Raw genomic sequence first — 12,036 nt, forward strand, 5'->3', positions numbered from 1 at the left:
TTCAGCCCAAAGACCACGGTGAGAGCCGCTTTTTCAATGTGAGCATAACCTTTCTCTGCTTTGCTCAGTGCCCTAGACGCATAAGCAATAGGTTTTTCCACCTTATCGATCTTATGAAACAGAATGGCACCCACGCCATACATGGATGCGTCACACACCAGCCCTATCTCTTTCGTTGGGTCGTAGTATGTCAAAACGTTTCCTTCCGTCAACCACGTTTTACTTTGCTGGAACACTTGCTCTGCCTCACGGGACCACTCGAAGCCTTTTTCTTGGTTCAACACGTCATACAGTGGTCTGAGTCTCGTGGCCACGTGGGGAACGAACTTTGCATAATAGTTTATCAACCCTAAGTAAGCTCTTAACTGTGCCTCATTCGCAGGTGCAGGAGCCTCCGTTATAGCTTTTACTTTTTCCTCTGACGGGCGTATGCCCTTTTCGTCCAGAACGTGCCCCAAATACAAGACAGAAGTTTGAAAGAACTTACATTTCTCTTTTTTCAGTCGAATGCCTCTTTCTAGAAACCGGGACAGCACAATTTCCACTTTGTGGAAACATTCCTCAAAGGTAGCTCCTGCTATCAGCACGTCGTCTAGATAGCACGCTACCCGATCAAGTCCTTTCAACTCCTCATCCATAACTGCCTGGAAAATCGAAGGTGCACTCGTTATGCCATAGGGTAAGCGCGTATACTTGAATAAACCCAAATGCGTGTTGATCACGACTAGCGACTGCGCTTGGGGATGCAATTCCAGCTGCTGGTATGCAGTGGACAAATCCAACACCGTGAAATATTTGCAACCGGCCAGCTTTACAAACAGATCCTCAATCACGGGAAGGGGGTAATGATCAGTTCTTAGGCATGGGTTTAGTGTCACCTTGAAATCCCCACACACCCTGACCTGGTTGTTTGGTTTAGGCACCACTACTAGTGGCGTCGCCCATTCACTCTGCTGAACAGGTACTAACACTCCGGTTTTCACGAGGTTCTGCAGTTCCGAAGACACTGCTTCTTTAACTGCAAAAGGTACCGACCGCGCTTTACAAAAAACGGGTGTGCTTTTCTCTTTAAGCACTAACTTAATTGCCCTGTTCTTAATTAGACCCAAGGTAGGCTCAAAAATCTTAGCATATTTTTCAAGCAACAACGCCACTTTGTCCAAGCAAACCCCATGCACACTAGCCCAGTCTAACTTCAGTGCTGACAGCCAGTCTCGCCCCAACAGCATAGTGTTAGTACTCTCGTTTGTTTTCACGACAATTAGAGGAAGTTGCTTGTGCTGACCATTGTGCTCTACGGAAACGTTTAGCTTCCCTTTTACCGTCAGCGGAGTACCTCCGTAGGTTTTTAGCTTAAGACTGCATGGCTCTAAAGGTAGGCTGGGCCAGTATTTCTTGCACAGTGACTCTGGTACAATTGACACAGACGCCCCTGTGTCAATCTGCATGCGCACACTTTTCTGATCTAGCTTCAGGCAAATTTCGTAGAGTCTGGTGCGCCCCTCACATGAATAGATATTGTACAGCACATGTCCACCCGCGTCACTTTCCTCGTCTATCACGTTCGCAGCGTCTCTACCTCTGCCCCTACACATCTTCGCTAAGTGTCCAACCCGTTTACACACCCGACAACGGTACTTGCGAAATTTGCAGATAGATGCTTCATGCTCCGAGCCGCATCGGAAACAGTGCAGTGGTTCCGCCCCCCCTGGTGCCAGCAGGCATCCCCGAAGTTTCTTCTCTCCAGCGTGGTGGGCGTTTCCCGCTATCTGTTTTGCGGTTAAGGGCGCTGATCATTCCTTGCGCCGACTTGGGCTGAAAATCCTGGCTTTCTTTCCGGGCCAACTCGATACTCCTAGCGATATCGCAGGCCTCTTTAAAAGCCAGCTTGCTTGTCTTTAGCAGCTCTGCTTGTGTTTCTTTGTCACAAAGTCCTGCCACAAACCGGTCGCGCAGAGCGTCGTCCAGAAACGTTCCGAAATCACAGGATGTCGCCAACCGCTTCAGCTCTACAGCGAAGGCTGTCACCGCTTGCCCATCTTGTTGGAAACAACGATTGAATTTGAAACGCTCGGCAATCACGGAAGTTTTGGGAACGTACTGCTCTTTCAGTGTCTGTACTAACTGTGCGTACGTCTTGTTTTCTGGCTTTTCTGGCTCCAGCAACGTTTTCAGAGTTTTATAGGCCTTCTTTCCTATTGCCGTTATGAACACTGACACCTTCAGGTCGTCGCTCACCTGGGAGGCCTTCAGGAAGTGGTCGAACCGCTCCACGTAGGACTGAAAATCTTCGTCACCGTCCTCGATGAACTGATCGAACCTTCCCAACGTCGCCATCCTGCCTGTATCTTCGCAGCGCTTCGGAACCGCCGCTAATGGTGTCTTGTAGCCCAGTGGAATTCGGATCCCATCTTCGTCGCCAGTCTGTTGTAGCCTCGAGGGACGAGCAGAGCCAGAGTGGTCGTGAACGAGAACAGTAAGATGGTTTATTACTACATGAATACTGAGCACAAAAGAACACTGAGCGCCCGGTTCACAGCGCTTATATAGCCATGAAGCACCGGCGCTATCAGCGTGACGTCACACTGGCTTCGCATGACACCACACTGTATAAGCCTCCTGTGGCCTCCTAACCTCACTGAGCCCTATTGCATCCCACTTAACACCCTCTAATTCCTCTAATAGTAGAGCTAGACTCGTCTCACTAGATAATGTTCTAGCCTTATACGTTGCCAAGTTCAGATTCCAAGGGCGGCCTATCCGGACCCAGAGATTCTTAGCACCCTCTGCTGCGTCGCAGGTCTGACCGCCGCCTTGGTCAGTTGCATCGCAGCCGCTGGGGACTGAGGGCCGAGGGTTAATTGGTGTATTCATGTGGGAGGTAGTGGCCAAGTACTACACCAGGGTGGCCTATCCTGCTCTGGTGAGGGAGTGCATTGCTGGTTGTGGTCGCCAGTGAGGTTGCACTCCAGGCCTTTTTACACAATTCCATGATCACGCCGATTTTTTAAAATCCGGTTGGGAATTTTCCGGCACCGGGATTCGAGCCACGGACCTCTTGCATGCGAGGCTGGTGCTCTACCACTACGCCAGCGCTGCTCGTACATCACTGCATAGCCTGTACACTTAATATTAACGCGCACGCACGCGCACACACACACACACACACACACACACACACACACACACACACACACACACACACACACACACACACACACACACACACACACACACACACACACACACACACACACACACACACACACACACACACACACACACACACACACACACACACACACACACACATTCAGTACTTTATTTCTTTGAGCAAGCATAATTAACTACCGGGCTTTCCCTTTAGTTATGTGGAAAAAGCGGAAAAAAGTTAGGAAACCATGGATGACCCCATCTCTCTATAAACAAATACAACACAGGAACAAGCTTTTTCAAGTGTTTTTGAGACTGAAAGATGTTCATAAATTCAACGAGTACAAAAAGTATCGAAATGAACTAAATAAGGCAATCAGGAAAGCAAAAGACAATTACTATGGTAATAAATTTGATGGTGTTCGCGATTCCACAAAACTATGGCATCTATATAAGGAGATCTGTAATTCAAAGAGCACTGCTACTATTCCTGACGAAATGAAATTTAACGACAAAGCTATCAGAGGTCAAGACCTGTCAAACAAATTTAATCAGCATTTCATGACTTGCGGCAAGAAGTTAAATCGTACGACTAATGTTGACGCAAGTAGTTATATTAAGAGAAATTGTCGCGATACTTTATACCTAGCGCCCACAAGTGCTTTCGAAATAAATAAGGTAATGGAATCTATAAAAGTAAAACTGCTGCCGGTCCCGATGAGATTAGGGTTGATACGATAAAAGCAGTAGCATCAACAATTTCAGTTCCCCTAGCCCACGTTTGTAACTGCATTGTAACTGCGTGTGTATATGTGTATATATATATATATATATATATATATATATATATATATGGATATATGTATATGTGTATGTGCGCGTATGTATTTATTATATATAATATGTTTTCCTTGCTGCTGTGTCTCCACACACGTCAGTGTTTATTACGTGTCACCCTTGGATGCTTCATTATGTATCTGTATTTCTTTTATGTACACCTCAGTGTTAATGGATTGTCGCCCTTCTGCATTTCGAAATTGTTATCTCCCCCCTACACTAATGCCCCACGCGGGCGCTGTAGGTACTGTAAATAAATAAATAAATAAATAAATAAATGAACTAAAAGTTGCACGCGTAACTCCTATACACAAAGGTGGAAAAAGTGATGATCTGGGAAATTATCGTCCCATCTCTGTTTTGAATGTATTCTCAAAAATAATTGAACGTGTTATACTTAAAAGAATAACTGCCTTTTTAGAGAAACACCTGCTGATAGTACCGCAGCAGTTCGGATTTCAAAAAAAAAGAAATCCACTGAGTTAGCACTACTAGGCATTAAAGAAAAATTGGTCGAAAACATTGAAAAGAAGGAGTTTACGGTTGGAATATTCTTAGATTTAAAGAAGGCGTTTGACTCCGTTAGTCACAGCATATTGCCACGTGCGTTTCTTTATCACTTTTGCTGTATTCGGTTTTCGGCCACAAAGACTGTCAGCAACGCTCAGCGCGAACCGCGCCTCGTTGTTCGAGAACCTTCGCGATCATTGTAGATCGTTTTGTTAAGATTGCGCGCAAGCCGCGCACACTCGAGCCTATTCTAGAATTTCCACGACAGCCAGCGATAACGCTGGAATATTCGACGGCACATGTTTAAATTCCGACGCGCGTCACCGCTTGTCAGTTGATCGACGGTCGACGCTCTGTACGCCGATATCAGTGCATACAGTGTGTATTGCTGTAAATTACCTTTCCGTTTGCCGGCCACAAGTTCGGCCAAATAAACAGGTCCATCTTGAAAACGCCGGCTGCTGTCTACGTCGACGTCACGACCACGTGACAATATTACTAGCTAAGTTACCTTATTATGGCTTGAGGGGCCAGACTCATCTGTTATTAAAGGGCTATCTAGGAAATAGCAAAGCGTATGTAACAGTAAACAGCTACTCTTCAGACCACAATCTAATCACTACGGGAGTTCCACAGGGCTCGATACTGGGTCCCCTTTTATTTCCTTTGTATGTGAATGATATCTGCAATATACCCCACACTGAGGAAATGATACTTTTCGCTGATGATACAAACGTATTTTTTTGCAGTAGAAGTTTGGAAGATGCCGGAATAAAAGCAAATATATGGCTGAGAGAGTTTCCCTGTGGTTAGATGCAAATGAGTTACAGCTGAACACGAAAAAAACTAAATATGTCATTTTCAGAGCTCGAAACTTGGGTATAAATACTACTTTCAAACTACGTTTTCAAGACTCATTGTTTGAAAAGACGAGCAGTATTAAATTTTTGGGAGTATTTTTTCAAGAACATTTATCGTGGAATGACCACATATCTCACCTCCGAAATAAACTATCTCGAACAATCGGTGCGCTGTGGAAAGTAGGATCTTTAATTCCAAACAGACTGAAACCAATGATATATCATGCTCTAGCTCAGTCACATCTGCAATATTGCTGATTGATCTGGGGATCTACTACGAAAACTAATTTAAGTAAGCTAGAAGTTTTGCAAAAGAGAGCCGTTCGTGCTCTTGAACGCACCCCTCTCAATGATACCACATCTCCATATAAAATTAAATATAAACTAGTTCCACCAACTCTTCTATACACAGAAAAGCTCTCACTTTATATGTTCATGCAAATTAAAGAAAACTGGACAAATTTTGAGTGCAGCTATCTTCAAACGACCACAGACCGCAACCTACGTGTGATAAACTGTAAACTACCTAAGACCAGAACAAATTACGGGACGCAATGCTTAGAGATAAAAAATTCCTAGGCTCTTAAATTCAAACAATGAACTGTTAGATATAATAAAAGAATCGTCCTCTTTAACAGTGTATAAAAGAAAAATCTGCAAATATCGTTAAATGTGGTGCACATTGTTGTGTTGTCAGTTCCAATGACTGCAGGTGGAATAATATGTTGTATTGTTCCTTATGCTAGTTCTGTCACCTATGTTATTTATTGTACTAATGTTAATCATGTTGATCATGTTGTTTATGTTACTCGACCATGTGTTTACTGTCTACATAGCTTTTTTTTCTTTTAAATATGTTGCTTCGCCGAGCACTGATTGTACAGGGGTCAGGGCATCAGTCAGGCGCATGCTCCCGCCTTTAGCCCTCACCCCTTTGGTTTTCTGTAAAAAAACTATGAAACGTGTGAATTAAAAAAAATATTGTAAGCCCTGAAGGCACGTTATGTCAGTAAAAAAATAAAATAAAACAAGTCAAATTGTACCATGAGTACGTCATGGAAAACCAGTTAATGAAATAAAAGCTCGCAGGGTCGTTTATGCGTTCGTTTAAGGCGGCTGGAAAGCGAAAACCATCTTCTCCTCAGTTCTTGCCCACCTAGCGCGATTTTGCATTGCCTCCAAGATCGGAGGCACCTCACCTGGTTTTGCACTACTTCCGGGATCTGCCCACTTTTGACCAAGCTGCGATGTCATGTGATAACGGCGTCATATGACGCCACGGCAAAATTTGTGAAGCCAAGATGACGTCATATGGTGACGTCATCACGTGACGACGATTTTTTGCATCCCTCGTCCCCGACGTCATGGTACACTGACGCCGTAGACCGGGGACGCCGGCGGTCAAATTTCGCGTTTGATGAGGCATTTAAGGCTTTGGCCTTAAAAAATACGTCCGCCACGGTAGTATAGTGGTGACGGAGCTCGGCTGCTCACCCGAAAGTCACGGGTTCGATCCCGGCCGCAGCGGTCGCATTTAGGTGGAGGCGAAATGCTAGAGGCCCGTGTACTGTGCGATGTCAGGGCAGGTTAAAGAACACCGGATGGTCAAAATTCATGGAGCCCTCCACTACGGCGTGCCGCATAATTATATCAAGGTTCTGGCAAGTAAAACCCCAGATATTATTGTTAATAAAAGAGACAAATAAACCACGCTGTGCATCTGCCGCACAAAGTGTTAAACAATATTGGAAACACTCAATATATGTGCCTGCATTTGGGCATGCGAGAAAACCTGCAGAAAAAGAAACTGCAGATACAAAAGGAAGGAGGAACAACGCACTATAGTGCGCGCATCCAAAGTTTTACGGCATACTAATAATAATATCTGGGGTTTAACGTCCCAAAACCACGATATGATTATGAGAGACGCCGTAGTGGAGGGCTCCGGAAATTTTGACCGCCTGGGGTTCTTTAACGTGCACCTAAATCTAGGTACACGGGCCTCAAACATTTTCGCCTCCATCGAAAATGCAGCCGCCGCGGCTGGGATTCGATCCCGCGACCTTCGGGGCATACTACTCAACAACGTATTCATTGTTTTGATAAGGACTCATGGTGCAACTCGAGTGCCGATACAGTAGGGGCTACAGATTGTGAGCAAGAAATGTCAGCAATAATAATGATGAAGAAGCTTTCATTTCATTTTAGCAGGATATTCGCACCATACTGCCCCTCGGCCCTTTATTCTGTGTACAATATGTATGATGGCATTTATAATAAACGAGTAAATTGTTTGCAAACTTAGCAAAATGAGCCACATTAATCGCGCTTGGGTAGCTTCGCAACACTAAATTGTATGTGTTCAGATACACATACTGCTGCTGCTGCTGACAGGTATACAAATACTTTAAACGATTATTTGTGTATCTGGAATTCAGAGCTTACGAGAAAATTAAGTCTTTAGACTTTATCGTTTTCGGCGTAAGGAAGAGGATTCCCTTTCAACATAACAGAGCCTACGTCTACCTCTAGCGCATAAGACATGCACATGCCATCAGCTTACATGAATTACATGCTTGATAAACAATTAGGCAACAATAGCAATAAAAGCTGCCCAAGCTTCAAAAAAGAAATGAAAAAGATAAAGCTCACTAGCGCGCACTTATTTCCGGACGTATCCGCGCACCGCAAGCGCTCTGTGTAGCGCGTTTCGCATGCTGCCGAGCTGCGGCGGGATTCGCAATGGCGGCCGTCGTAGCACACGACGCGCCTGTCCTCACCCTCAGCGCAGCGCGCGGGCATCAAGGCACCCTAGCAGCCATCACGCCGAGGCGCCGCCAACCACCGTGCCTCCAACGAGTCGGCGAGTGCTCTGCGAGCGGCATCGTACAGCTCGAGCAAGTCCGTCAGCCACCGCTGCCGTCAGCGAACCTCGAAAAGAAGAGAGAGCGAACGCGGGGCGCCACCATGAACTGCGTCGAGCTGCTTGCGAGCGCGCAACGAGGAAGCAGACGGTAACGGCAACAAATTTCCACAAAGATCATCGAGCGAGCGGCAGTACAGCGACTGAACGCGAGCCAGCGACGAGGAAGCCGATGGTAATGGCGGCCGGTTTCCACAGAGTTCCGACGCAGAGCTTAAGTCGTCTAGCTAAAGCCCTCTCCAGCCCATGTCGGTGCACTTGAAGCGCGAGGCATACAACCGAGCTCGTTGGCGCCACCGCATTGCGTTTCGGACGAGTCGCAGCGAAACGGTGAGCCCTATGCCCAATATCGCGAGCCCCCAGCTTATCACAGCGGCGAACACTCGATGAGTGACCTTAGGCTTCTGAAGGAAAAAAATTTTAGCGCAAAGCAACAAACGGACAGACAAAGAGGACAGGACTGGCGCTACTTCCAGCTGTGTTTATTGAAGGAACGTAACGTATACACTCTAAGAACTAAGAGAGTGCTGGGCAGTCTCTTTGGGAGAGTATATTCTTGTCCCATATTTAACTATCTTTCCCAGAGTAAATCACCTCTTCTTGAGGCAGAGTATAGTGTCACGTGGTAATAGTAACGCCCCCAGAAAGGGTTATAGTACTCCACCTCAACAGAGTAACAGAACTCTTGCCGAAGTAGAGTAGCTGGACCCATTCGAAGGGAGTAGTAGTACACCTCAAGGAAGAAAAAGCAGAACTCGGGCCAAATTAGGGCCTTGAAATTGGTTTTGAGAAATTGTTCATGCGTAGGTCGTAATGATCGCATAATAACGAGCACTGCGACAAAAAAAAAAGGCGTTAGAAAAAAAGAAAACACGCGCAAGCGAGGTTTGAACCAGTGACGCTAAGACTCTGAGTCCGACGCGCTACCGCAACGCCACACTCGGAGACGACGAGCGCATCCTTTTTCTTTCATGTTGTCGCTGATTGCGCTGACCATGTCAGTGATCTGCCTTCATTTTCTTGTTTAGAAACGCCAGTTTGAGTATATCCGTACATGCGACAACCAAACACAAGATCGTTCATTTGTTTGTTTTGTGCTTCCCGGTATCAGAACGTCAATCCGGCCCGTTCCTCTGCAAACAAGATTAGCGTAACCGAGGATATGTGCGGAATTCGCATTGACCAGCTAAGCGGTTAGTCATTTCTGTGTAGAAAACGCTGTACTTCTGAACTGCACATTGAACACTTTAGTTTTCGTCACGCCCTGGGACATATTTTCGGTCATTATTGTTCACGTTCCACGACTACAGCCGTTACAGCGCACTCTAGCCGTACGGACCATTTAGCTTAGGACAGTGCACTCCGCGACGTTCGAGCGAAAAACGTGGATATCGAAATACGAAGAATTTAAAAACCTTTCGAATGTAGTTTCGATCGTCGACCGACTCGATGAGGTGATATTCGCTTATTTAACTGCACAAATCCAAAGCTAAAAACACGGATAGTAGGCTTTATTCCAGTGCCTTCCAGTATACTGAAAAGCACTGGGAGGTGCTGGAAACACTGCTTTTTTTTATTAATCGTCTCCAGCCCCGCGACAAATGCAGTGCTCTCTACTGTATATACGTGTGCTTAATAATGAGTGGTCATCGCTCACGGTATGCCGGCACATCGATATATGCTATATATGAGGAGCAGGAGTATAACTGCGTTTTACTCTGTCATGCCAGAAGAGTATAGGGCATTCCACTCTCTCAGATAGAGGTGGAGTAAAAGCACATTTCACCCTGTCCTTTTATACAGAGTGAACGTGCATTTCACTCTATGCGATGCTTTGCGAGAGTAAAAGAACGCTCTGAAGAGTAACTCGGCTTTTTCACTCTTGCGATACCCTTACCAGTTTATAGAGTGTGTAAGCAACACAAGAGCAGCAAGGGCATGACACTCGCAATAATCAGGCGGAAAACCAAGCGGGAAGTCATATGTATAAACATTGTCAGCAAGAAATCATATTTGGCAAACATTGCATAACAAGACTGCTCCGTGACTTTGGCGGTTGCACGCGTCTTCTACAGATTGCTATTTTAAAACTGCTAGATGAAAGAAAAAGGACCAGAGAATAAGCAACAAAAAATTTGCAGATTGTTCATAAGATTGGTTCTTACAACGGTTCAACGGTTCTGATGAACAGAAACTCGGAAACAATCAGGGCTGGGCAGTATCGTGATACAAGAGTATCGCGATAGTATTTCAGAGATACTTTTGAGTATCTGTATTTCTGTATCGAGATACATTTGAAAAATGTATTTGTATCTCAGTAGTGAAATACTTTTACGATGTATCGCTTGTATCGCGATACTATGCAGGACACGGGTATCTCGTTACGTTGCTTTTTGTGTCGGAAATGAGTTGAGGCATGTTTCTAATGGGGGAATGGCGTTTTTTTTCTTTTTTGTGCCAAGACAAGCAAAGGCGCGCCGCCGGTCGCCGACAGATAGAGCGGCGATGGTTTCCCCTCAAGCACAGAATGGTCCATGTGGTAAAGCGCGCGACGCCGCAGACGGCCGAATCGCGGGGGCAGTGTTGTCGGCCTCTGGCGACGAAAGTCGCTGTCTCTCAAGGTCAGTGCAGCACGCCAAATTTTTTTCGGGTGGCAAGCCATTACTTCGCGACCCTCCGCGCGGATACCGCCTTGGACCAGGCTTTGCAATGCTTCGCGTGCGTTCGGTTATCAAAGCGGCGGCACTTCCAAAAGCAGTTTCCGTAGTCGCGGCGGAAGTGACAAGAAGATGGCTTTCTTTGACGCGCTTTCAGCCACCTCTCCAATGTCGGGGTGCGTTCTCAATTGATTACATGCGTGAAACGGTCTTTTGTGATAGCAGGCTACCCCACCGCCGGAGCCGACTTCGCCTGTTGCGGCTTTCTGAAATGGGTGCTGGTAGCGTCGGTGGTGGTGACAGCTTCATTGAAGCCGACAGGGTCAGACGGCTGAGGATTCCGAAGATTGGGACAGACTTCGGATTCTCAACGGTCAGAACAACCGAAGTGAGGGCGGAAGTGTTTCGGGTATCTAAATGACCCGAGAAGAGATATCGCCACGCTGCAGGGCACCCGGCTATGAAGGCGATATTTATTCATTATAATACGAATTTGTGCTCGCCTTCAGCGGTAGACAGACTTTTTTCTTTCGTGAGTCTTGTGCTGAGGCCGAACCGACGCTGTTACAAGACAGCCCATTTGAGAAGCCTACACAGCAACCTTCTCAGCAAAGCAGATCTTCAAATAAATGTGTGCTTTTTCTCAATTCACTGGTGTTCATTAGTGACTCGAGTGATTTGCTTAAAGTGTGCTATTTCTAGCATAGCTTAGTTTGTTCGCCAAGTATGTCGATTTTGGTGTCCAATCCTTGTTACTGTTGCTGTGAAATAGTGTATTTTTATTGCAATTGATACTTGTAATTATGTCATTATTACTAATTATGTACTATGTGCACCCCCCTGCCCTGCAATGTCTTAATGGCGTTGAGGGTATTGTAACACATAAATGAACTGAACGTTTCGATGCGCTGTAGCTTTATGTACAACATTATGCTGCACTAATAAGTGTCTTTGCGTAGTATGAGCATCCTTGAAATAAAAAAAAGTATTCCAGTATCTGTATCGCTGTACCGGAATACTTTTTTCGTCTTATTGCAAAAGTATCTCCGAAATATCCCGTTACGTTAAAGGCAAATGTATCTCAGTATCTGTATTC

The 12,036-nt window shown here is 45.7% G+C and overlaps 1 pseudogene; it reads right to left on the bottom strand.

Moving 5' to 3' along the window:
* Nucleotides 1-499: 499 nt before the first annotated feature.
* LOC119388422 (uncharacterized) lies at nucleotides 500-2,444 on the bottom strand (annotated as a pseudogene).
* Nucleotides 2,445-12,036: the final 9,592 nt, after the last annotated feature.

Source organism: Rhipicephalus sanguineus, chromosome 3 (assembly GCF_013339695.2).
Source record: "Rhipicephalus sanguineus isolate Rsan-2018 chromosome 3, BIME_Rsan_1.4, whole genome shotgun sequence".
Classification (NCBI taxonomy): Eukaryota; Metazoa; Arthropoda; class Arachnida; order Ixodida; family Ixodidae; genus Rhipicephalus; species Rhipicephalus sanguineus.